Raw genomic sequence first — 25,778 nt, forward strand, 5'->3', positions numbered from 1 at the left:
GGGTCTCGGAATATTGGCAGAAAAGAGAGAAGTCTGGCTTTCTGAACACACAGGAGGTGAGAGGTCTAACAATTTTCAGTTCCTTTAGAATAAGAGAAATGGGTTCTGCCACAGTGATAGGAAATGGATGCAGTCGTCTAAAATATTTATGTTTGCACCCAGAGAAACTATAAACAGTTACTGGCATTGGTTTGGATTCGTCAGCATGTGTTGTCAAAAAATAACTTTAATCTTAGAGAGAAAAGCAGCTGGAGCATCTTCAATCCCAGATGTGATCAGAGCCCACTACTGGATAATATAAGAGATTTCTGCAGTCTGAACCAGCTTCAGGGAAAAGTGAATGAGATTTATTTGCCATTTTTTCTTCGATGATGGTGAGATCTATTTAATAAGCTCAGGTAAATGTTCAAGTAAACGGTAGAATTTGGATCTGGGATAAATCAGGTAAAACCACCAACCCCCATGACTGCTGGAGAGACCAGCACAGTGAATAGCAGGGGTCTGAGTCACTCATGGGAGAGCGGAGCTGATACCTTGACACCTGCTCATCACACAAGAGCATGTACACAGGTGGGGTCGGTAGGAGGGAGATCAGTTCCTTACAGATAAGTGACTGCCTAAGATGCAAATGGTGACTGCCTAAGATGCCAGTGTGGCCAGCCACACTCACTGCTTAATAGGGTTGTTGCTAAAATGAAATAATGCGTGTGAGGCATTTAATACACTGTTTGGCATATAGTAAAATTTAATGAATGTTATTTTTATTATTCCTATTTTACAGCTGTTGAAGAGTGAGGATTATAAAAGTTTTTTTTTTAATTCTCACAGATCAGAAAGTTGGTAAGTTGCAAAGCCAGAATTTAACCCCTAGAACTTTTTGACTCAAAAGGCAATGCTCTTACCCATCTTTCTGATGAAGTGGTTTTTAAGTAACCTGTATAAGTCAGATTTCTCCAGAGAAACAGAACCACTAGGAGATAAATCTTAGAGAGAGAGAGATGAAGATAAAGATAGGGGTATATGTATGAAAGGCATAGCTGTAGATAGATTTATTTTAAGGGATAGGCTCACAAATTGTGGGGGGGGGTGGCAAGTCCAAAATCTGTAGAGCAGGATGGCACCCCAGAAATTCCAGTAAAAGTTGATGGTGCAGCCTTGAGGCTGAAGACAGTCTGGAGACAGAATTCTTTTCTCTTCGAGGGACCTCTGTCTTTGATCTCAAGACCTTCAACTGACTGGCTGAGGGCCACTCACATTATAAGGGTAATCTGCTTTACTCAGAGTCTACTGACATCTAAAAATACCTTCACAGAAACATCTAGATTGCTATTTGACCCAGCAACTGGGCACCATAGCCTAGCCATGTCAACACATAAAAATTAACTGTCACATGAGACAACAGATGCAGAAGTGATGTGCACAAAGCACCAAGTGCTAGAAAAAAAGAAAATATTGTATTATTACTAAACGATAGGCCTAGGACTACCAGCATACTTCGCCTTGCTTTTCAATTCCTTTTATGTTTTTGTCCACATTGGACAGAAAGGCTGAGGGAGCTGGTTAGTCTATTATAAACACGGACTCTAGAAAACCTGAGAAAGAGAATAAAGAGGTCGCTGAAATTTTTACAGTCAAAACACAATTTCTGCCAATGCATAAATGTTTGTAAAGTGTTGCAAGATTACTCTACATGTCTTTAATTGCCATTCACCCCTGAGGGTGAACAGCTCCTTAAATCACACAAAAAAGTGAGTGTCCAAATTTCTATCATGATTCACCGTCATTATGTTTATTTTAACGTATGCTATTAAAGTTAAATTTGTGAATTTTCCTCCTCCACAATCTTTCAAAACTTCTGTTGGTGACAGGACAAAAGAACTAATTGAATTAGCACCATGCAATGAGGGATGCCTAAGCCTCACAATTCCTATATTATTTTCCTGGAATTTGAAACTTTTGAAGGTTTACTCAAACCAAGAAACAAAATATTGATTGTACAAGAAGTCCCAAGAGTCTACTGACATCTAAAAATACCTTCACAGAAACATCTAGATTGCTATTTGACCCAGCAAGTGGGCACCATAGCCTAGCCACATGAAAAAAAACTTTTATAATCCTCACTCTTCAATGAGCTGACAAAGAAACTCATATTATGTCTGAAAGAATAGAAGGTGTTTGAGAGTGGTTTACTGCAGAGTAGGGCTAAACTGTTCATCCTAATACTCCAAAAGCAGAAGAAAATTTGCTTTCTTAATTGTTGCAAAAGGTGCCATTAAAAAAAAAAATTATCACAGAGCTTAGGGCATTGGTGAAGTAGAAATAGCAACTGGCTTTCAGAGATACAAGACATGAAGTTGCCTCCGGCAGCCTAATAATTTGAAAGCCCTTTAAGCCACTAGTCTTAAAATAGATTTAACTATGTGTTTGGAGAAGATTCGGAGCTCTGCCTAAAGAAAGGAGGTCACTGGAGCGTCCCGGCCAATTTAGTTCTGACCCTCTAACTTGCATCCTCATTCAGATGAAAAACAGAAGCCTGAACTGAACTAGACTCCCTTTCTTAAAAGGCAGCTTAGTTAAACACAATTTGTTACCCCAGTTTTCTCATTTAAACAGTCACCCAAAATAGCTTAACAAAAATCCTGTTCAATCACACACATTATTTTCCTGACAAGAGCTCAGCTAGATGCTATTTTCTCCATCTAATTCTCTCCCCAAAGCTGTTTCAGCAACGTATATTAGTCAGGGTTTGATCAGAGAAGCAGAACCACTAGGAGATTTATATAATAAGAGATTTATTATAGGTATTTGGTCTTAGACGATTGTGGGCTAAAGAATCTATTGAGCTATGGCTTCTGCAGCTGGGAAAGTCAGCTGGGGCTGGCAGTTGGGCATGGAAGAATGTGAAATGGAAGAAGCAAACTCTAAAGGAACCCTGCAGGGCTGGGCTGGAACCCATGAGAATGGATGAGAATCTGCATGGGACTCTCACTGCCTCTGAGCCTTTCACTTGGGTGATGGGAGTGAAATGAAGGAGTGGCCCGCTTTGTCACAGAGCTAAACCTATACCTGACCCATGAGCCAGAAAAACTGAAAGAGGGTTGGAGTTCTACATGCCCACAGGTAAGCCAGCAAAGAAAAGACAACGTGCACTAGAGGCAACAGCACTTCATGGCCTGGCTGGCACTGACCTCTTGGACTCTTGGACATAAAAGGAATGTAACTGCTGTTTCACTTCCCCCTTTTCACTCTTGTTCACACAACTTTTGTGGTTCACCCATCCTGGCGCTATATATGGAAGGGAATTCTGGGACCATCAGTTCCAGCTTAGCAAAACTGATATACTATGAATCCACCACATACCCTTATAAATTGGTACCCCAGGAAAATTTCTGGCTGGCCCATCTACAGATTCAGCTGTCAGTTAAAAAGAAGTTTTGCGACATCAGGATGTAAGAGAGAGAGAGACATAAGAGAATATTAACACTGGAACGACCTCAGAGTCAGCCCATCCCGAATTTTACAAATGAGTGAAAATGAAATCCAAGAAGGTGTGGAAACTTGTCTCAGGTCTCATAATTGCCCAGAGGTAGTACAAGAAAGCCGTTTGCCTGCCTGCTAAATCATTATCTGTAAATCCAGAGAGATATATGAAGAAGTAGAAATTTCCAGATAAGCCTACCCCTGGTCAGACACACTCAGGGTCCTTGAAGCTGCATTTAGGAACATGTGAACACGTCATAAACATGTGTCCTCAATATTCTCATTAAAAAATATTCTCAGTAGCAATATTCTCAGTATAGAAATTAAAATTGTTTTTTAAATTTATTTCTCAATTATTTTAATTTGTGGTGCCCCTATGTAAAAAGGTAGCCTAAATACAGTTAAGGTTTAGGTCATATTAAATTTTATATTCTAAATCTTAGCCCTAAAAAAGAGGTATTTTGTGTAACATTAGGAACATAGTTCTTGGATTCATACAGCCCAAACTTCAAATATGAGCTCAATCACTTGTGAGCAGTTTGGCCGGCAGCAGGTTCCCTAAACTTTCAGAAATTATCTCCTTTTTTTAAAAGTAGAAATTAAAGTGTTTTAGGACTAAGTGAGATAATTCATATATAACATTTACTACAGTGACACAGGAATAGAAAGGGCATCAATATAAGAGCTATTAATTATTACCATTATTATTGTTGTTATAAATGACACCATTAGTAAGAGTGTTACAGTAAATCATATCCATAATTAGTTACTATTAATTAGTATTATTGATAGTAATTAATCACTAAGAGTACATTATACCTAAAGCACTGAATGTGATGCAAAATAATTTTTATGTTTCTTCCTGAAAAGAACAATTTATGTGATTCCTTCAATAGATCATATTAATGAAACTAGAGTTTAATTATAAAAATACCCGGATTTTATCACCATATGCCTTAGAGTCTATTAGATCTGTTAGCATGAGCATTGTTAGACAAATGTCAAGCCTAGGCTTTAGGATGAGAAATAGGAATTGTGTGAAATTCCATGTATATCTTTGCCAACATCCTATCTCTAGCCATTTATCTTCTTTCCATTGTTTAGATTGCTCTTTGAAATTAAGAAATGCTCATCAAAACATAAGTCTGCTGATCCAGTAGACTCTCTTCAGCTGATCTTGGCTGCAGGTCAAGGTGCTGTCTGCATAGCCTTTTAACATGGGAACAATTTATTCTGAAGCTCCTGGGGCCCCATCATTGACAGTCAGCACCTATGTCACTACGTAAAGAAAAGTGCACTGATGTTTATTTAGAAAACATTTCATCCAGGGCTCTACAAATGGGCTGTTTCACAAAGGTTTCCAAGCTTATTTGATGTCCTCATCTAGTACCATGCAGGTTGTTGACAAATATGAGATCAGTTGAATTCAACTTCTGATAATTTATCCCTCCCAGAGTTCCACTGCTATTTTCACCTATTTTTCCTATTTTCTATTCACAATACTTACTTTAGCTCTCACTTCAATATGTATCAGCCTACTGACTTGAAATACCAAAGACTTATTTATCTTCTGTGTTATATGTCCATTACAAGTGACAGAGGTTTCAGCTCAAGCTCATTTTAGTCATCCAGGGTCCCAGGTTGATGGAATGGGCACCATCTTTAACATTGCCAGTTGCCATGCCAGAGGAAAAAGAGAGCTCTACAGTGTCCTGCACCAGCTATAAATGCTTGGCTTGAAAGTGGTGTGAAATATCTGAAGTAGCTTCATCTAAGAAGTCATCGGCCAGAATGGTCACATGGCCCCATCCAACCAGGATACGGTTTGAAAGTACAACTTTAACCAGAAGAGAATAAACCAGAAATACCTGAGGCAGTGCCCTAATGACTAACACATAGAATTTCTAAGATTTGAAACAGCAATTTTTTTTTGAAAAATTGTAACCTTGAGAAGGTTATTTACTTATTTTCTGCAAAAAACATTCAGTGGTAAGTCACAGGATATAATCATTCTATGAAAGGATTGAAAAATCAGATAAGTGTGTAGCATATTGATTATAAACCTCAGATGCAAGCAAATTTCAGTCTAGGAGGTTCTCTAATAGAAAATTGCCACAGCACCCTAGAAATCACACTCACATGGAGAGTTACATATTCACTCTCTCCCCACCCCGCACCCCAATCAAGAACAAAGTAAAGACAACCTGGAGGAACAGGCCTAACCAAGAGGTCTGTGAAGAATAAGACCTTCGGTTGTCAACAAACTGCCTCTATGATGATGCTTCTTAATTTGCAACAGAAATTTGACCAATTCACTTAATTTAAGTATAAGAATTCTAATATTTGGTCTTGGAGCATACATGTTGTGTGAATGATACCAGGTTAAGTCTGCACTAACAGTATCTACTAGCCATACATGTGGCTATTTAAACTTAAATATAAAATTAAATTAGTGTTCCTTAATCACACTAGCTACATTTTGAGTGCCCAAAAGGCACATGAATTTAGTGGCTACTGTATTGGAACAGCACAGAAAGCAAACATTCCCATCCAGGCAGAAATTTGTATTGGATAGCTCTGGTCTTTCACCTTTGCCTGTAGAAATAGTTTCATGTTTGCCATTTCCTAAAGCCATACTTTCAGAAGAACTAAGCTGATTTGTAACATCTTAAAGAACTAAATAGGAAGTCATATCTACAATAACCTGGGCTTAGAACACAAATAGCTTGGCTGGTTTTGGTGTCATTGGTTTGCTATGCCTTGTACCTTTGTTGCAGAAGGTACCTAAAACAGTGATTCCAATTCAAAGCCTCCAAGCTAAAAAAGGAAAGCAAGACATCAGAAATCAGATCGAACTTAATCTTATTTCTACTACTCCTCTATTTCATAGATCCAGGCTAAAATTTTGATGTGAGTTTATATTTTTATGGAAAACTATTATAAAAAGTCTAGGTCAATAGTCATAATTGGTGTATAATAACTTGTTTGGATTTGTTGTAACTCATTCAAATGTTTCCATGAAATTAAGAATATTTTATGCCAGTCAATAAAAATAAAGAAGTGGATAAACTAGGTTGTGAAGACAAAGAAGAGATAATGGAAGAAGAACCCATTCTGGTCTTTCTCAAGTGTGATATTCACATAATCTTTGCATTGATCCTAAGGATGGATATGACTGGTGACCAAAGTAATGGTCAAGGTCTCTGAAAACATGACTTGGGCAGCAGATCAAAATTCAGTGTTTATTGCTTTGTTTGTGGAATGGAATACGTATATGTTGCCATTTTTTTTTTTAAAAAAGATGTATATTATTGCAGCCCAACTCCTTACTGGTGAGCCCCTTTATAATGTCTCAGCTTCAGTTTAGTCATATTCTTCTTCCAATTTCTGCAAAGGCTGTCACATCAGAAAAGAAAGATTATTTTTTACCACCTCACCTAAATTTGCGAAGATCCAGTGAGCGGACTAGGGATCTAATTATAAATGGATTAAATCCTTTATCTGATTTGAACAGACAGAGTCTCAGCAACAGTAAAAATCAAAACGTTTTCTGGGCAAGTCTTATTAAACTATGGTATATTTTAGTTTAAAATGTATTCATTCTCTGAAACTACACATATACTCAAAAGACTTGTCTTTCTTATTTGCAACTGGGAGAAAGAAATAGGAGAATTGTAATCTACAAACTGATGTATACTTTACATTTTTTAGCCCAATTCCTCAAATTGTAACTTTAAGAAGAACTTTAAGAAATAGTTGGGGGCGCTCCCAAGATGGCCGAATAGGAACAGCTCCAGCCTCCAGCTCCCAACTTGAGTGATACAGAAGATGGATGACTTCTGCATTTTCAACTGAGGTACCGAGTTCATCTCACTGGGGCATGTCGGACAGTTGGCGCTGGTGCGTGGGTGCAGCCCGACCAGCCAGAGCTGAAGCAGGGTGAGGCATCGCCTCACCTGGGAAGTGCAAGGGGGAAGGGAATTCCTTTTCCTAGCCAAAGGAAATTGAGACACACAACACCTGGAAAATCGGGTAACTCCCACCCTAATACTGTGCTTTACCAAAGATCTTAGCAAACAGCACACGAGGATTTTACATCCCACACCTTGCCCAGAGGGTCCCATGCCCACAGAGCCTCCCTCTTTGCTAGCACAGCAGTCTGAGATCTAAATGCAAAGCAGCAGCGAGGCTGGGGGAGGGGCGCCCGCCATTGCTGAGGCTTAAGTGGATAAACAAAGCCATCAGGAAGCTCAAACTGGGTGGAGCCCACCACAGCTCAAGGAGGTCGGCCTGCCTCTGTAGACTCCTCCTCTGGGGACAGGCCATAGCTAAATAAAAAGCAGCAGAAACCTCTGCAGATGTAAATGTCCCTGTCTGATAGCTTTGAAGAGAGCAGTGGATCTCCCAGCACGGAGGCTGAGATCTGAGAACAGACAGACTGCCTGCTCAAGTGGGTCCCCAACCCCTGAGTAGCCTAAGTGGGAGACTAGCTGCAGACCGACACCTCACACCTCACACGGCGGGGTACACCCCTGAGATGAAGCTTCCAGAGCAAGAATCAGACAGCAACACTCACTGTGCAGCAATATTCTATCTTCTGCAGCCTCGGCTGCTGATACCCAGGCAAACAGGGTCTGGAGTGGACCTCAAGCAAACTCCAACAGACCTGCAGCTGAGGGTCCTGACTGTTAGAAGGAAAACTAACAAACAGAAAGGACACCTACACCAAAACCCCATCAGTACGTCACCATCATCAAAGACCAAAGGCAGATAAAACCACAAAGATGGGGAAAAAGCAGGGCAGAAAAGCTGGAAATTCAAAAAATTCATCAGTGAAGGAGAAATAAAATCCTTTACAGACAAACAAATGCATAGAGATTTTGTCACCACCAGGCCGGCCCTACAAGAGATCCTGAAGGAAGCACTAAACATGGAAAGGAGCAACAGGTACCAGCCATTGCAAAAACATGTCAAAATGTAAAGTCCATCGATGCTAGGAAGAAACTGCATCAACTAGCGAGCAAAATAACCAGCTAATATCATAATGACAGGATCAAGTTCACACATAACAATATTAATTTTAAATGTAAATGGACTCAATGGTCCAATTAAAAGACACAGACTGGCAAATTGGATAAAGAGTCAAGACCCATCAGTTTGCTGTATTCAGGAGACCCATCTCACATGCAGAGACATACATAGGCTCAAAATAAAGCAATGGAGGAAGATCTACCAAGCAAATGGAAAACAAAAAACAGCAGGGGTTGCAATCCTAGTCTCTGATAAAACAGATTTTAAACCATCAAAGATCAAAAGAGACAAAGAAGGCCATTACATAATGGTAAAGGGATCAATTCATCAGGAAGAGCTAACTATCTGAAATATATATACACCCAATACAGGAGCACCCAGATTCATAAAGCATGTCCTTAGAGACTTAGACTCCCATACAATAATAATGGGAGATTTTAACACCCCATTGTCAACATTAGACAGATCAACGAGACAGAAAGTTAACAACGATATCCAGGAATTGAACTCAACTCTGCACCAAGCAGACCTAATAGACATCTACAGAACTTTCCACCCCAAATCAACAGAATATACATTCTTCTCAGCACCACATCACACTTCTTCCAAAACTGACCACATAGTTGGAAGTAAAGCACTCCTCAGCAAATGTAAAGGAACAGAAATTATAACAAACTGTCTCTCAGACCGCAGTGCAATCAAACTACAACTCAGAACTAAGAAACTCAATCAAAACCGCTCAACTACATGGAAACTGAACAACCTCCTCCTGAATGACTACTGGGTACATAACGAAATGAAAGCAGAACTAAAGATGTTCATTGAAACCAATGAGAACAAAGATACAACATACCAGAATCTCTGGGACACATTTAAAGCAGTGTGTAGAGGGAAATTTATAGCACTAAATGCCCACAAGAGAAAGCAGGAAAGATCTAAAATTGACACCCTAACATCACAATTAAAAGAACTAGAGAAGCAAGAGCAAACATATTCAAAACCTAGCAGAAGGCAAGAAATAACTAAGATCAGAGCAGAACTGAAGGAGATAGTGACACAAAAAACCCTCCAAAAAATCAATAAATCCAGGAGCTGGTTTTTTGAAAAGATCAACAAAATTGCTAGACTGCTAGCAGGACTAATAAAGAAGAAAAGAGAGAAGAATCAAATAGACACAATAAAAAATGATAAAGGGGATATCACTACCAACCCCACAGCAATACAAACTACCATCGGAGAATACAGTAAACACCTCTACACAAATAAACTAGAAAACCTAGAAGAAATGGATAATTTCTTAGACACTTAAACTCTCCCAAGACTAAACCAGGAAGAAGTTGAATCCCCGAATAGACCAATAGCAGGCTCTGAAATTGAGGCAATAATTAATAGCCTACCAACCAAAAAAAGTCCAGAACCAGACAGATTCACAGCCGAATTCTACCAGAGGTACAAGGAGGAGTTGGTACCATTCCTTCTGAAACTATTCTAATCAATAGAAAAAGAGGGAATCCTCCCTAACTCATTTTATGAGGCCAACATCATCCTGATACCAAAGCCTGGCAGAGACACAACAAAAAAAGAGAATTTTAGACCAATATACCAGATGAACATCAATGCAAAAATCCTCAATAAAATATTGGCAAACTGAATCCAGCAGTACATCAAAAAGCTTATCCACCATGATCAAGTGGGCTTCATCCCTGGGATGCAAGGCTGGTTCAACATACGCAAATCAATAAATGTAATCCAGCATATAAACAGAACCAAAGACAAAACAAACACCACATGATTATCTCAATAGATGCAGAAAAGGCCTTTGACAAAATTCAACAGCCCTTCATGCTAAAAACTCTCAATAAATTTGGTATTAATGGAATGTATCTCAAAATAATAAGAGCTATTTATGACAAACCCACAGCCAATATCATACTGAATGGGCAAAAACTAGAAACATTCCCTTTGAAAACTGGCACAAGACAGGGATGCCCTCTTTCACCACTCCTATTCAACATAGTGTTGGAAGTTCTGGCTAGGGCAATCAGGTAAGAGAAAGAAATAAAGGGTATTCAGCTAGGAAAAGAAGAAGTCAAATTGTCCCTGTTTGCAGATGACATGATTGTATATTTAGAAAACCCTATTGTCTCAGCCCAAAATCTCCTTAAGCTGGTAAGCAACTTCAGCAAAGTCTCAGGATGCAAAATCAATGTGCAAAAATCACAAACATTCTTCTACACCAGTAACAGACAAACAGAGAGCCAAATCATGAATGAGCTCCCATTCACAATAGCTTCAAAGAGAATAAAATACCTAGGAATCCAACTTACAAGGGATGTAAAGGACCTCTTCAAGGAGAACTACAAACCACTGCTCAGTGAAATAAAAGAGGACACAAACAAATAGAAGAACATACCATGCTCATGGATAGAAAGAATCAATATCGTGAAAATGGCCATACTGCCCAAGGTAATTTATAGATTCAATGCCATCCCCATCAAGCTACCAACAAGTTTCTTCACAGAATTGGAAAAAACTGCTTTAAAGTTCATATGGAACCAAAAAAGAGCCCGCATTGCCAAGACAATCCTAAGCTAAAAGAACAAAGCTGGAGGTATCACGCTACCTGACTTCAAACTATACTACAAGGCTACAGTAACCAAAACAGCATGGTACTGGTACCAAAACAGAGATATAGACCAATGGAACAGAACAGAGCCCTCAGAAATAATACCACACATCTACAGCCATCTGATCTTTGACAAACCTGACAAAAACAAGAAATGGGGAAAGGATTCCCTATTTAATAAATGATGCTGGGAAAATTGGCTAGCCATAAGTAGAAAGCTGAAACTGGATCCTTTCCTTACTCCTTATATGAAAATTAATTCAAGATGAACTAGAGACTTAAATGTTAGACCTAAAACCATAAAAACCCTAGAAGAAAACCTAGGCAATACCATCCAAGACATAGGCATGGGCATGGACTTCAGGTCTAAAACACCAAAAGCAACAGCAACAAAAGCCAAAATTGACAAATGGGATCTCATTAAACTAAAGAGCTTCTGCACAGCAAAAGAAACTACCATCGGAGTGAAGAGGCAACCTACAGAATGGGAGAACATTTTTGCAATCTACTCATCTGACAAAGGGCTAATATCCAGAACCTATAAAGAACTCAATCAAATTTACAAGAAGAAAACAAACAACCCCATCAAAAAGTGGGCAAAGGATATGAACAGACATTTCTCAAAAGAAGACATTCATACAGCCAAAAGACACATGAAAAAATGCTCATCAGCACTCGCCATCAGAGAAATGCAAATCAAAACCACAATGAGATACCATCTCACACCAGTTAGAATGGTAATCATTAAAAAATCAGGAAACACCAGGGGCTGGAGAGGATGTGGAGAAATAGGAACACTTTTACACTGTTGGTGGGACTGTAAACCAGTTCAACCATTGTGGAAAACAGTGTGATGATTCCTCAAGGATCTAGAACTAGAAGTACCATTTGACCCAGCCATCCCATTACTGGGGATAGACCCAAAAGATTATAAATCATGCTGCTATAAAGACACTTGCACACGTATGTTTATTGTGGCACTATTCACAATAGCAAAGACTTGGAATCAACCCAAATGTCCATCAGTGACAGACTGGATTAAGAAAAAGTGACACATATACACCATGGAATACTATACAGCCATAAAAATGGATGAGTTCGTGTCCTTTGTAGGGACATGGATGCAACTGGAAACCATCATTCTCAGCAAACTATCATAAGAACAGAAAACCAAATACCGCATGTTCTCACTCATAGGTGGGAATTGAACAATGAGATCACTTGGACACAGGAAGGGGAACATCACACACCGGGTCCTATTGTGGAGAGGGGGTAGGGGGGAAGGATAGCATTAGGAGATATACCCAATGTAAATGACGAGTTAATGGGTGCAGCACACCAACATGGCACATGTATACATATGTAACAAACCTGCACATTGTGCACATGTACCCTAGAACTTAAAGTATAATAAATAAATAAATAAATAAATAAGAAATAGTTATACAGCATGAAATATGCAAGTATGAGTATGTATTGTGAAAAATTTTCCATTGAATATAAACTTGTAGTTGTCAGGGATTAATGATATAAAACTTTGCATTGTGCCAACATCTACAGTGACCAGGATTGAGTCTATTTCTATAGGATAGAAGCTCTAACATGATGGTTAGAAGTTCAGCCTTAGAGTCAGACTAGGATTACAATATCAGCAATGCTACTTCTAACTGTCACTTTGGAAAAGTTATTTTATCTCTCCACATCTGTTTTGTCACTTGTAAATGCAGAAAGTAATATCTCAGACTGGTTGTAAGGATTAGTAGTAACAAATTCAAAACCTCTGGCATATGGCATGGAGCCAATGGATGTTAGCCGCTGTTGTCACTCACGTTGCTGTCACCCTTGTCCACAAGCAAGCCAGCACTACAATGCTATTCACAATAACAATCATGAAATCAGCCTAACTGTCCATCAACATTTGTAGTAACAAGTGAACTGGATAAAGAATTGTAGTATATATACCATGGAATACTATTCAGCCATAAAAAAGAACTAAATCATATCTTTTACAGCAACAGGGAGGCCATGATCCTAAGTGAATTAATGCAGAAACAGAAAACCAAAAACTACATGTTCTCACATATAAGTGGGAGTTAAACAACAAACATGGGTACTTACGGAAATAGAGATGGAAACATTAGACACTGGGAACATCAAAAGGCGGGGAGGGATGGAGAGGAAAGGGTTGAAAAACTACCTATTGGGTGCTAGTTTCACTATTTGGGTGATGAGTTCAATAGAAGTCTGAATCCCAGCATTACACAATATAACCATGTAACAAACCTGCACACATGACCCTGTATCTTTTTTTTTTTTTTTAAGTTTTGGACTACATATGCAGGATGTGCAGGTTTGTTACATAGGTAAACGTGTGCCATGGTGGTTTCCTGCACCTATCAACCCATCACCTAGGTATTAAGCCCAGCATGCAACAGCTCTTTTTCCTAATGCTCTCCCCCCACCACCCTCCCCAGACAGGCCCCAGTAAATGTTGTTCCCCTCCTTGTGTCCATGTGCTCTCATTGTTCAGCTTCCACTTATAAGTGAGAACATGTGGTGTTTGGTTTGCCGTTCCTGCATTAGTTTGCTGAGGATGATGGCTTCCAGCTTCATCCATGTCCCTGCAAAGGCCGTGATATCATTCCTTTTTATAGCCGCATAGGATTCCATGGTTTATATGTACCATATTTTCTTTATCCATTCTATCATTGATGGGCATTTAGGTTGATTCGGTGCCTTTGCTATTGTGAATAGTGCTGCAATGAACATACACATGGGTGTATCTTTATAATAGAATGATTTATATTCCTTTGGGCATATACCCAGTAATGAGATTGCTGGGTCAAATGGTTTTCCTGGTTCTAAATCTTTGCACAATCACCACACTGTCTTCCACAATGGTTGAACTAATTTACACTCCCACCAACTGTGTAAAAGCATTCTTATTTCTCTGCAACCTCACCAGCATCTGTTGTTTCTTGACTTTTTAATAATTGTCATTCTGACTGGCATGAGATGGTATCTCAGTGTGATTTTAATTTGCATTTCTCCAATGATCAGTGATGTTGAGCTATTTTTCGTATGTTTGTTGATTGCATGTATGTCTTTTTTTGAGATGTGTCTGTTCATATCCTTTGCCCATGTAGGCAATACCATTCAGGATATAGGCATGGGCAAAGACTATGATGAAATCACCAAAAGCAATTGCAACGAAAGCAAAAATTGACAAATGGGATCTAATTAAACTAAAGAACCTCTTCACGGCAAACAAAACTGTCACCAGAGTGAACAGACAAGCTACAGAATGAGAGAAAATTTTTGCAATCTATCCATCTGACAAAGGTCTAATATCCAGAATCTACAAGGAACTTAAGCAAATATACAAGAAAAAAACAAACAATCCTGTATCTTTAAAAAAATAGTGCCACAATGATATAAATATGGCCATAGAAGACATGATGGCGTCATCAGCCTTGGAAAGTCAAAGCACTTCTGTGTAATCATTCGGGATGTATTTTAAGCATTAGAGTAATAAACGCCACCTTGTATGATGAATTTAATGCAGATTACAGTTACGTGAAATACTACCCCAACCCTCATTTGGGCCACATAGGAACTGCTTTCCCTTTGAGAGAGAGGCTGTTGTGGTGGAAGTTTCTTGTTTTTTGTTATTCATAGTTGTGTTGGTTTTGGTTTTCATTCTTTGTCTTTTTTAATGCCCTGGATTTGAAGTCTAGAACCCTAGTTTTGAATTCCAGCTCTGTCATTGACAACTTGTGTGACCTTAGCTGCTAAATCTCTTACCTTGCTAGATCTCAATTTCCTCATCTGTAAAATTGGGGGCCATTTTGAACATGAAGGAACTTGAGCTTTTGAAAGTGCTTCGTAAACTATGATGCTAGTTACAATGTGGATTAAGAAAAAGCCACCAGAAAGATGTTACTACAATACAACTGTGTTACCAAAGAAGGGCACAGGTGCCCTGGGGCTTCACTGTCTTATCACATTTGCCTGTTCTCACTTTATTTATTTACTTATTCACTCACTCACAAATATCTATCGAATGCCTACTGTGTGCCAGATGCAGCTGTGGAAGTTGGAAATGCAGCAGTGAAGAAAGCAGATGAAGTCCTTTTCCTGAAACACACACACTGGGTGAGGAGACAATTACAAGGTAAACGAATACATGCTGTAATCCCAGGCAGTGGTAAATGCAATGAGAACAAGTGAAGCGGCTAAATTAGCTTATTAGTTTGTTTTTGCGTTGCTATAAAGAAATACCTGAGGCTGGGTAATTTATTTTTCAGAGAGGTTTATTGGGCTCATGGTTCTGCAGGCTGTACAGGAAGCATGGTGCCAGCATCTGCTTCTGGTGAAGGTCCCAGGAAGCTTCCAATCATGGTGCAAGGTGAAGGGGGAGCCAGCATGTCACATGAGAGAGGTGAGAGAGGAAACCAAAGAGAGGGAGCAAGAGAGAGAGAGGCAGAGGTGCCAGGCTCTTTTTAAACAACTAGGTCTCGCATCAACTCAGAGAGAGAACTCACTCATTACCATGGGGATGGTGTCAAGCCATTCTTGAGGTATCTACCCCATGACCAAAACAGCTCCCACTAGGCCCCACCTTCAACCCTGAGGATCACATTTCAACATGAGATTAGGAGGGGACAAATATCCAAATTATATCAGCAGCCTTAGGAATAGTTTGGGCAGAGTCTTCTGTGAAGAGGTGACATTTAAGCAGAGACTTATATGAAGTGAGAGAAAGGGCCACGTGACTGTCTCAGGAAGAACATTCCTGGCAGAGAAGACACCAGTATAAACACATTGAGGGAGGAGCATACTTGGAATCTTGGAGGAACATCAAGGAAAACAGGGCATTTGACGCCTAGTAAGCCAAGAGAGGAGTTGCAGGAGAGGGAGCCCAGAGCATTTTGTACTTGTAAATCATGGTAAAAAGTTAGGATTTTATTTGGCTATGTCAAAAGATCCAAAAAGCAGAGATCGGAGGGCTAGAAGAGGAGAAATTTGGGTGAGGGTGGGGAAGGGAGATGGAAGGAAATACAACACGGTGCACAGAGGAGGAGGGTAAATCAAAAATGGAGCCACAGCGGGCAGTCCTGGACTCCCAGATCCCTCAGAGCTTGGGGAGTGATCAGGTAGGTGCAGACAAAGGCAGTCCTTCCCTAGGCTGGCCAATGCCTTCGGCAGGAAGCATGATCAGTACTGAGATCTAGTACAACATTTGCAGAACAACATTTGACACGAGTATGGTCAAATAAATTAGCATTCATATTTAAAGTGGCATTTGGCAGGAATGAGTTCAGATGCTAACATGAATGAAGAAGAGGCCGCACGCATTCACAATAAAGAAAAATTAAGAAAGACATTGTATATCTCCCAAAAGGTGTAATAAAGCACAATGTTTTCGAGATGGTGTTTTATTATTATTGTTACATCTCTAATCCCACTTGCCCACTGTCTATCACATAGTAGGCACTGAAAGTTTTGTTGAGTGCATGAGATGGTAGGAAGGAAGTAAGGGAGGGAGGGAGGGAGCGAGGGAGGAAGGAAGGAAGGAACGAAAGAAGGAAGGAACGAAGGAAGGAAGGAAGGAAGGAAGGAAGGAAGGAAGGAAGGAAGGAAGGAAGGAAAAAGGGAAGAAAGAAGGGGAGAAAGGGAGATAGGAAGAAAGGAAGGAATGGGTAATATATTAGTTTCCTAGATCTGCTGTAACAAATTACCAAAAACTTGGTGGCTTTAAACAACAGTTATGGAAGCTAGGAAGTTCAAAATCAAGATGTTAGTAGAATTGTTTCCCTCTAGAGGCTCTTAGACTATATTCCATGCCTCTCCTAGCTTCTGGTAGCTGCTAGAAACCCTTGAGAGTCTTGGTTTGGGGCTATGTAACTTCAGTCTCTGCCTCTGTCTTCATATGGGCTTCTCTCAGTGTCTGTGTCTTCCCTTCTTACAAGGACATGTGTCGTTGGATTTAGGGTTCACCTAATGGTCATATCTGAAGATCCTTAATTATATCTGTAGATACTCTTTTATAAAATATGTTCCTACTCAACAGGTTTCAGGTGTACATGTCTCCTGAGAGGGCACCATTCAACCCACTATAGATGGTATATATATTTCATATGAGGAAAACCACTGATAGGTCAGATTTTTATATTGGGAGTAGCACCACGTTTATTCCTATAATTTTTGCTAATTGATACATAGTAGAAAAATTTTATTCTATGCAAGTCCATTTTCAAAGGAAGAATAATATGTTCTAAAATATTTTGGTATTCTAGTATAAGATTGCCCCCAAAATGATTAATTAGATTCGAAAGGTTTAGTTCCTAGTTTTAAAAGAAATTGAAGACATTGATTAGTATCTCTCCTCTGAAGTATTCTACCTTTTGTCTGGTCCAATTTAAAACAGTTTAAGAATGTTTATATTCTGATTGCTACGTTAAAAAACCTTCTATTAGTCACAGACGCATGGGAACAAGTTTGCATAGTATAAATATGTAATAGTCAATAAACATTAACTATCACAGATACATATTTATATTCTAAAACAAGATATATAACAGTCCAACAACCACTTGATAGGCAACATATATCAATATGATTCTCAGGTTGGTAGATGCAACTCATAAACAAAATTAAACATAATGCTTTCATGCGTTACATGGTCTCTTCTGCAACTTCTTGACATTCTTTATATGGAATATGTACTGATACATTAAAATAAAAACTACATGTATACACATAGTTTAACATTATAATATAGTAATATAATAATTTAGTATTAATAGTACAGTTTAATATTTCTTTTTTAAAAAAAGTTTATGTCCATAGGTTACTGGGGAACAGGTGGTGTTTGGATACACGAGTAAGTTCTTTAGTGGTAATATTTCTTTCAGACCTATTTATAATGAATGTTAAAAAGAAAAATACGGCTAGCATTGATTTCTTAAAACAGAATATCTAATAACATACTTTAGAGCAGTTTGAGAAATGTTGGTCTGGGATAATTCTGGAGCATGAACTGCCAGTTGGATAAACTTTAGGGATGTGCTTCCAATGGAACAAGACCTCCAGAGTTAGCCCTAGGGCACCAAAGACTTTAGAAATTCCACAGGACTGTGAACTTAACATACCCCTGGATACATCCGAAAATAGCCAAAGGCATCGAATGAGCAATTCCAACTCTTCCACTATTTTCTCAACAAGAAACCTTTCTCTCCAGCTGGGCAGATACATAACATGCTCATTTTCATATTGCCACACTATTTCCAACCCAACCCAAATAGAAATATACTTACTGTCTCTTATTTCTCTCTATTCTGTTTGTTTTTATCCATGTTTTCTTTCTTTCTCTCTCTCTTTTTTTTCCCCCCTCAGGGTGTCACTCTGTTGCCCAGGCTGCCTCCCCAGGCTCAAGCGATGACCTCATCTCTGAGAGGCGGGAACTACAAGGTGGGCACCACCACACCCTGCTAATTTTTGTATTTTTTTATAGAGATGGGGTTTCACTCTGTTGCCCAAGCTGGTCTTGAACTCCTGAGTTCAAGCAATCCAGCCACCTCAGCCTCCTTAAGTACTAGGAATACAGGCATCAGCCACCACGCCTGGCCTTCATTTCTATTTCTATTGTGAAGCATTTCCCAGGCACATAGCCTCTACTAGACTTCTCTAGGTTTTATTATCACTGTCACTCAAATGGCAAATTTTCTACGTTTCTACAATTTTCTGCTTATACTGTTTAGATTTTCATTTGTGTCACCCTTGTTCCCCCAATGAGTGTAAGCTTCTCACTTATGTAAACCATGTCTTATGTCTCTATGGCCATCCCAATTAACAGTGTTTTGCACATAGTAAGAACTAGAAATATGTGTGAAATTAATAAAAGGATTAATATACTAGTTTGTTCCTTATTAAAACGTCTGGAAACATTAAACAGTACAGAACTGGCATAAAAGAATTAATGAAACTCTCCAAGGATTAGTTGGTGATTAGGTATCCACCATGAAACCTACATCCATTACTCACCAATGTCTTTCAGCAATAAGTAAGTCTCCTCAAAGGAGAGTTTATGTTTAGGATCTTGTGGGTCTGAACTTATAAGATACTGGCTATGGTCTATGTAGAATTGAAAAAAGAGTGCTAATAATTTCCTATGTCAGATAAATTAAAATGACTTTGTATTCAGCTTCAACCAGTGTCCATCAGCCAAACAGATATGAGGAATTCGGGGTAGAGACAGGCTGCATTAGGAAGTCCTCCTTTTTCCTAGGACATTAGGGAACGTCCACCTTTATGCAATTTCATCTTAGAAAAGATCATTTCTTAGCACCAATTGAGAGCCACATCCTAAATCAGAGAATGATAAATTTGTGGCATCTGTTTGTTTCCCTCACCTTCCCGAACTGTGGCAGCCATCATTAAGTGACCACAGGATGCTTTCTAATGAAATGTGGACTTTGTCTCAGAATCTATCTCAGGCCAACTCCTCAGGGCCATCACCAATCAAATAGATTTGTAAGTCTTCATTTCCATTCCTGGGTCTAAAGCACCCTCAAAGTGTTAATCTTCTCTTCCAGTTTTAATTCTTGCCAAATTATGACCATTTGACCATAGCTATCTGACATTTTTGCCTCAATTCTTCTGCTTAAAGTTTACTTTTGCTGCTGTTTTTTCATCTCTCAGGTTCAAAAGGAAAATACCACTCTTTCTGATGGTAGTCTCTCTTTCAGAGTCTCAGAAGCAGTACAGCATAAACCCACTCCCTGCCAACACTTTCATCTGCAGAAATTTTCTTTTCTTCTTTAAAGGACATGATGTGTCACAGACTCGCACCAAAAGAGGATCATTAGTGAAAGGGGAAACCAAAGGGGAAAATGAGAACCAAATACCATTAAGAAAGCCCTAAAAGTTATTTTTATTCAAAATAATCCACCTTAGCATGCTCTTCATACTTAAAAGTGTTTGTCCTCTTCGATGCAGAGAGAAGGAATTACCCTAACAGGCTGCAGTCTCCCACTTGGTGACTTAGTCATTTGTTCACATGCATACGATCTTTCTTCCCCAGACCTAATATACTGAAACAAATGATTACCCTTGGAATATAAGAGGGGCAAAGTAGTGCCAAATAAAAGTAGTACTGAAGAGGGGAGTTTTTAGGAAAATTTGTTAGTCAAAAGAGGAGGTGTGATAATCAAAGACATCAATATACAGTTTGCAAAAGAAGAAAAAACAACCAGTAAAATACAATAAATATTTTGAACTCAAGAAATGCAAATATAAACCACTATTAATTTTTTTTTGTTTTGAGTATTACTTTGCCAAAGTTGAAAAATATTGACCGTACCTACCAAGCCCCAGTATAGAGGTACCACTCTGATGTACTGCTATTGTTGGGAGTTTCTTTAGGACATATTTCCTGAACAGCAATTTGGCGATAGATGCTATATCAGTCAAGGTTCAATCAGAACAGAAGCCATTCTAGGAAAGAAGAGGAATGATATGGAGTATTTATACTGAGGCTTACACAACAGCTTGGAGTCTGGAGGAATGTAGATTGGGAAGGCTCCTTTCAAGAAATCTAGCAGTGTAAGATTACAAGGCAGTCACCAGTTATATCTCAGCTCCCTGCAACACTGAAACAGGTGATTCTCCAGAGAGCACCTGGAGACACGGATGACCTCACTGATGGCAGTGCTGATGTGTGGAGTTCTCATGAGGATGCCCAGATGCGATTGGAAAACTTCGTGGTTGAGTTGACCCACGTGTCAGCCCTAAGTTGCTGCCAGAGAATAACAGCTTTTCCTTCTCCATCTCACAGGAGTGCCTCTCATTAGCGGATTTGAAACTGAACTTTAACCCAAAGGAGTCTGGGAAACATGCTCTCTGGGCTTTAAGTCCCTATGTTACATGGGAGAAGAGCATGGATGAGCAGTCTAGGTCCAGAACCTATATTAATATTTTAAATATACTTTTGACTTATTGATTTCTTCTCCAGGAATCTAAACTGAGAAATTAATGGGTGAGAGTATCTAATACATGTGGAAGGATGTTCATCAAGTGTTGTTCATAAAACAGAAACAATGGTAACTATGAATCCAGAGAAAATTAGCTAAATAAATGATACATTCCACAGAAGAATTCTTAGGTGGGAGACATTACCAATTTCTGGTTCTCTTCACCTTCCCTGAGACACACAGAAGATTATATATCCCAGGCTTCCTGAAGTTAGGTGGCACCATGTGACTACTTCTGGTCAGAGGACCAGGAACAAAGTGTTTTGGCTTTATTTTTAGACCAAGGCCATGGAACCCTCTGTGTAATGTTCCAGCACTTTTCCCCTGCTGGAGTGACTAGAATTCCCTCAGCAAGATGAGAACCATAAGATGGAAGAGGTATGGATCTGCGAGTCACCATTTAGGAACACTGGACCCACAGCCACCTGTGTAAGCAAGAAGTAATTCTTTTTTCATTAAGCCACTGAGTTGAAAGGGGTTAATTTGTTACTACAGAATAACCTTGCCTATCCTGACTACTGCGACTTATTACCCATAAAAACATTGATATTTCTGTTCATTGAAATAGAAAAAGGAACACAACATATTGTTTCAAGCATATCATTTGATAAACGTTAAGCTTTCAATAAGTATTTTGAATGAAGGAATGAATGGATAAAAGCAAGTTACAAATAATAACTATAGTAAGATTCCATTTTCCTAAAATTATATGATTGCACATACGGTACATTCATTAAATGCATAGAGAAAGTAAATGTAAAAATACTCACCAGAGTATCAACTATGGTCATCCAAGACTGTGGGGCTTCTGATGATTTTCACTTTCTTCATATTCTTCTATATGTTGGTTAATCTTCATAAGATGCCTGTGTATTATCTTAGTAAATTAGAAAGTACACATACATTAATACCAATAATAGAACATAGTATATTCTAGTTATCATTAGTATTATTTTATAACATATAAATGGGAAATATTTTAAGCAGTTTCCCAAAACATCTAAACTCATAATTTATTGTCTATTCTTTGAAGTATAAACACTGACTTGGGTGACAGATCCAAGTGTGCTTTTAGGCTCTGCCTTCAGCAGTAGTGTGACCTTGGCAAATGTATCCCTTAAAGATTCAATCGCTGCTATTAAGACAGGCTTTTGACCCTGAATAACTGAATGTGAATTCATATTCTTCATATTCTCCCCGTTAGCAGTGGTATGATTTCAAGCAAATACTTAAATGCATTGGACCTCAGTTTCATCTTCTGTGAAGTGGAGATATATTACTTTCCTCCTAGGGATGATTAAATGAGGTGCATTGTTCATGAGTAGTAGATGTAGAAGTAAAGAACCTTAACTCTGGGACCAGACTGTCACTGTGCAAACCTGAAGCCTGCCACTGGTTAGCTGTGTGACTCTGGACAGTTCTCTTTACCTTTTGGGCCTTAATTTTCTTACCTGGAAAATGGAGGTGATAAAAGGAGTACCTCTGTGAAGGTTTTTTGCAAGAGTGCATGAGTTAATATTCACTGAATTCTTAGAAAAATTTCTGGCACTTTTAAGTATTTGTGACTAAAAATAAATAAATACTATATGTGATGTGTTTGAAAAAGTACCTGGCACATAGTAAGCATGTTCTCTTTCAATTTCAGTTATTTGACATAAACTCAGCCTGATGGAAAGTAAGAACATCATAGAAATGATGTGTTTCTGTTAAGAAAAACTAAAATGCATAAGAGGACTTCCCTATTCTTTGAGAACGTTATTTAGAAAGTGGATGCCTCGTAGGAATCTTCTTTCAAATATTCCACAGTTCTGTTACAGAGGGCACCAAAGTTGGCCAGCTTGGTAATGGAGCTGCTCCTCTTTAGCCATGTTTACATTCTTAGGTCAAAATGTCATAATAAATGTGTGTGGATATGAAAAGACGTTATCAGAAATACCAATTTTAAATGGTTTTAAAATTGAGATCTATAGATACCACAACTGCCTGCCACCCACCAGGGCTCCTGGAGGTAGTTGAGGAACCATCAAAAGTTAGGGGGATGCTGGGTTTGAGGAGGGCTTCTTGCCACCAACCATATCCATCACAGCATCTCCAATTCTGTCTATTTTCCATATCAATAGGCCACATATATGCGGTGATTTGTTGACAAATTAATGTAATAAGACTGCTTATTAAAAGATTAAAGAATGGTACTTTCTTTTCTCCTAGATAATCTCCTATGAAAGAACAAAAAATGTATTATCCCCACACCTCAAAAGAGTGACGGGGCCTAATCCTTAGGTCTACATTCCAGGTTGCAGAGTCAAAAGAGCTTGCACTGTTGCTTCCTCCATCCACCTCTTCAACAGTCAGAAGCACGAGAACTCCCTAATGATAACTCCTAAAGAGACACTTAAAGTTCAGAGCTCTAGCATGTGATGAAACTAAGTTAAATGAACTAAAGAGGAGAAACATGGAGATATGGTGCGTCCTGATGACTAGGGAGGGAAGCTCCAAGGCTTCTGAAAGAGTGAATCCCCTGAACTTAAATAAAATAATGATGCTAGATGCCCTACATGAAATCGAATCACTCTGAGACAAGCCGGTCCTCAAAAAGCCTGGCAACGTGGGCACTTACAAGGACTTGGTGTTGAGCACAGAACCTTGGTAACCTCAGCAAAGACACTTCGTGGCAGAGATGGAAAAGTGGAGCCATCTTCTCTTGATGGATCATGAAACCATGGCAGGGAGCCAGGGCCACAGGGACTATTGTGCACTCATGACTCATGCCTTGCCAGACATAAGAGACCAAGAGGAGGCAGTGAAATGAGTGGACTTCCCATTAGTATTGGCAAGGAGAGGCCTGGAGCCAGATCTGATTTGGTTAAACAAATATATAAGTATGATATCTGTATCCCAAGTGTCATGTAGTAAATAAAAGTGTTAATTTCATAAGATTTTCAAAAAAATAATTTTCCTGCTTTAAAAAAATGTTAGAAAAGCACTATTATTGGAACCCACCACTCCCTCTAGCCACACTATGCTTTACCTACCCCAGGAAGGATTCCAATGAAGGAATTCTTAGTTCTCGTGGGTTTAACATCAACACACAAACAACCTGGATAAAGTCTAATGACATACTCCATGATGTACATCCCAAGCCACCACAGCGAAGAAGAGAGGAACATTCAGGAAAATGGAAAGATCAGAGTATCAGCATCCATAAGGGTATTGAATATTATCTCATAAGGGTAGCTGAGTTTCAGTAAAATTGTAGAATAGCTGCTTTCCATCCTTCATCTAACTCCCCACTAAGCCTTTTTTTATGTACCCCTAGACTTTTCAAAATAATAAAAATATACCAGATTGCAGCTGAAAAATATGGTGAACCTAGGATTTTTACCCTCTGATTATTTCCACCCCAGGGAAGAGCTACCATGAAAGTGCTGTGTCTAGTGGCTGAAATTGAGGCCCTGTAGGATTTAAAACATTCCAAGGAAAATAAAAAGCTGATGGCACAAGTCTAGAGATTAAACTCTCATTATCACTTTTCTCTGAGAGTTCAGAAAGAAATGTGAAATAAAGTCACTGAAGCAGAGCCAAAAGCCACTCTCATTTTGGTACAAGCAACTCCAGCTGCCTTTTTTTTTTCTGTGCAATTTATCATGAAAGCATGGCTTCTATTCCAGGGCATAGGGGAAGCTGTAAGTCAATTTCATCCACCTCTTTTGAAGAGTATCATGGGTGACATGGGAATTAAAACAAAAGAAAAAAAATCACATCCTATACCAGGAAAAATAATAGTCAGCAGCATAAAGGAGATAAGTACCACTATTATGGTCTGGAATTAATGAGGACTCCAGGCAGCCTGACAAGCTTTTCTTTCAGAAAACTCAGTGGTGTGTTTTCAGTGCCCCTCTGAATGACAAAAGCAAGGTGGACACCCCTTCTCCAGCATGTTGAGCACTAGGAGAGGTGGTCTTCCTTGACAACTTCTTCCTTTGTAATGAATTATCTCCATTTTTGATGCAACTCTAAGGGCAATGGAGAGTAGGGGGCTGGAAGTGAGAAGCTGAATTATTTTGGGAAAAATATATCAAGTTAGATACCTGCATCACACATACATCAGAATGAAATCCAAATGGATTAAAGTATAAAATGTAAAAAATAAATAAGACCCAGAGATAATTGATTATTTACTGGATATCATTAGAGAAAGCCTTTATAAGCATAAAAGCAGAAAGTGCAAAGGAAAATGTTAATAGAATTTGTTATATGAAATTTAAATTTTTATATACCATGAAACATTATAAATAAAATGAATAGGCAAATAAACAACAGAGCAAATACTTGCAATATTTAAGATGGACAAAAGATAAGCATCTGTATACTTAGTTTTTTTGCTTTGTTTTGTTTTGTTTTGTTTTTTGAAACGGAATCTCGCACTGCCGTCCAGGCTAGAATGCAGTGGCATGATCTCGCCTCATTGCAAGCTCCGCCTCCCGGGTTCACACTGTTCTCCTGCCTCAGCCTCCCAGGTGGCTGGGACTACAGGCACCCGCCACCATGCCTAGCTAATTTTTTGTATTTTTAGTAGAGACAGGGTTTCACCCCGTTAGCCAGGATGG

General features: G+C 39.0%; 1 long non-coding RNA gene across 5 annotated transcripts in view; it reads right to left on the minus strand.

The window, feature by feature from the left end:
• Positions 1-25,778, minus strand: part of LOC139355602 (uncharacterized) — a 281,629-nt gene that overhangs the window by 164,400 nt on the left and 91,451 nt on the right. For 4 of the 5 annotated variants that reach the window (XR_011606365.1, XR_011606366.1, XR_011606364.1 and 1 more), the window contains 2 exons: positions 21,942-22,048; positions 20,506-20,635 (listed from right to left, as the gene is read on the minus strand). This is a non-coding gene — a long non-coding RNA (uncharacterized lncRNA). The remainder of the gene's footprint in view (positions 1-20,505; positions 20,636-21,941; positions 22,049-25,778) is intronic. The other variant, XR_011606368.1, reaches the window with a different exon arrangement.

Source organism: Macaca nemestrina, chromosome 8 (genome assembly GCF_043159975.1).
Source record: "Macaca nemestrina isolate mMacNem1 chromosome 8, mMacNem.hap1, whole genome shotgun sequence".
In the NCBI taxonomy this organism is placed as follows: Eukaryota; Metazoa; Chordata; class Mammalia; order Primates; family Cercopithecidae; genus Macaca; species Macaca nemestrina.